At 68.0% G+C, this 785-nt stretch overlaps 1 protein-coding gene across 1 annotated transcript in view; it reads right to left on the bottom strand.

Annotated features, from left to right (window-relative positions):
* SLC9A3 (solute carrier family 9, subfamily A (NHE3, cation proton antiporter 3), member 3) overlaps positions 1-785 on the bottom strand; it is a 67,464-nt gene that overhangs the window by 61,016 nt on the left and 5,663 nt on the right. The window lies entirely within an intron of this gene.

Raw genomic sequence — 785 nt, 5'->3', positions numbered from 1 at the left:
CTTTTCGGGGGTCGTGGGGGGGGGGGGGGGGATTAGGGGGGGCGGAGGGGTGGCCGAGGTCCTTGTCCCTTGGCGGAGGCGCGACGGGAGGGCGCGGAGAGGCGGCGGAGAGGGGGTCCCCGCCGCTCGTCGCCTCAGCCGGCACCGGGGTGGCCGAGGAGGTTGGCGGGGGGAAAGTGGGGGGTCAGGGGCTCTGTGCGGAGGCGGATGCTTCGAGCTGGGGTCCTGCCGTCTTGCCCGCACCCGCTTTTATCAGGCTGCTCCCCAAACGGCCGGAGGCGGAGCTTTTCCCGCCGCTCCCGCGGAGGCTGCAGTGCGGAGACGGCGATGCCCCGACGGGAGCACCTTTCCGGCACCGGTGAGGAGAGCTCCGTTCCGCCGAGGGGATGAGTTTACCGTCCCGTCCCGGCACGGCTCCGGGAAGAAGGGAGGTGGGAAGAAACGGCCTTGAGCTGCTGACAGCGGGGGCCGAGGCCGGGGCGCTCCCGAGGGCATGTCCGAGGTGGAGCCCGGGATCGGCGCTCTGAGGAGAAGCCGGGCGGGCGGGAGATCCGCAGGTTCTCCCTTTGGGAGCTCTGGATGCGCAGCCCAACGCCTCAGCCTCCTTCCCTCCCTCAAATCCCCAGAGGAAATGCACTCTTTTCTGCTTTTCAGCTTTAAATCGCCCCAGGAGGCAGCTCACCGGAGAGGACACGGCGGCTTTCTCAACCCAGCTTTTCCTTCTGTCCACCAGAGAGCACCTCTTCCCACGTTGCGGGGGGAAATGACACGGTTTGGCTTTAGAA

The sequence above is a fragment of the Calidris pugnax genome, unplaced genomic scaffold (assembly GCF_001431845.1).
Source record: "Calidris pugnax isolate Ruff unplaced genomic scaffold, ASM143184v1 scaffold224, whole genome shotgun sequence".
NCBI lineage: Eukaryota > Metazoa > Chordata > Aves > Charadriiformes > Scolopacidae > Calidris > Calidris pugnax.
Note: the sequence above shows the minus strand (reverse complement) of the source record. Positions and strands in the feature narration are given on the sequence as shown.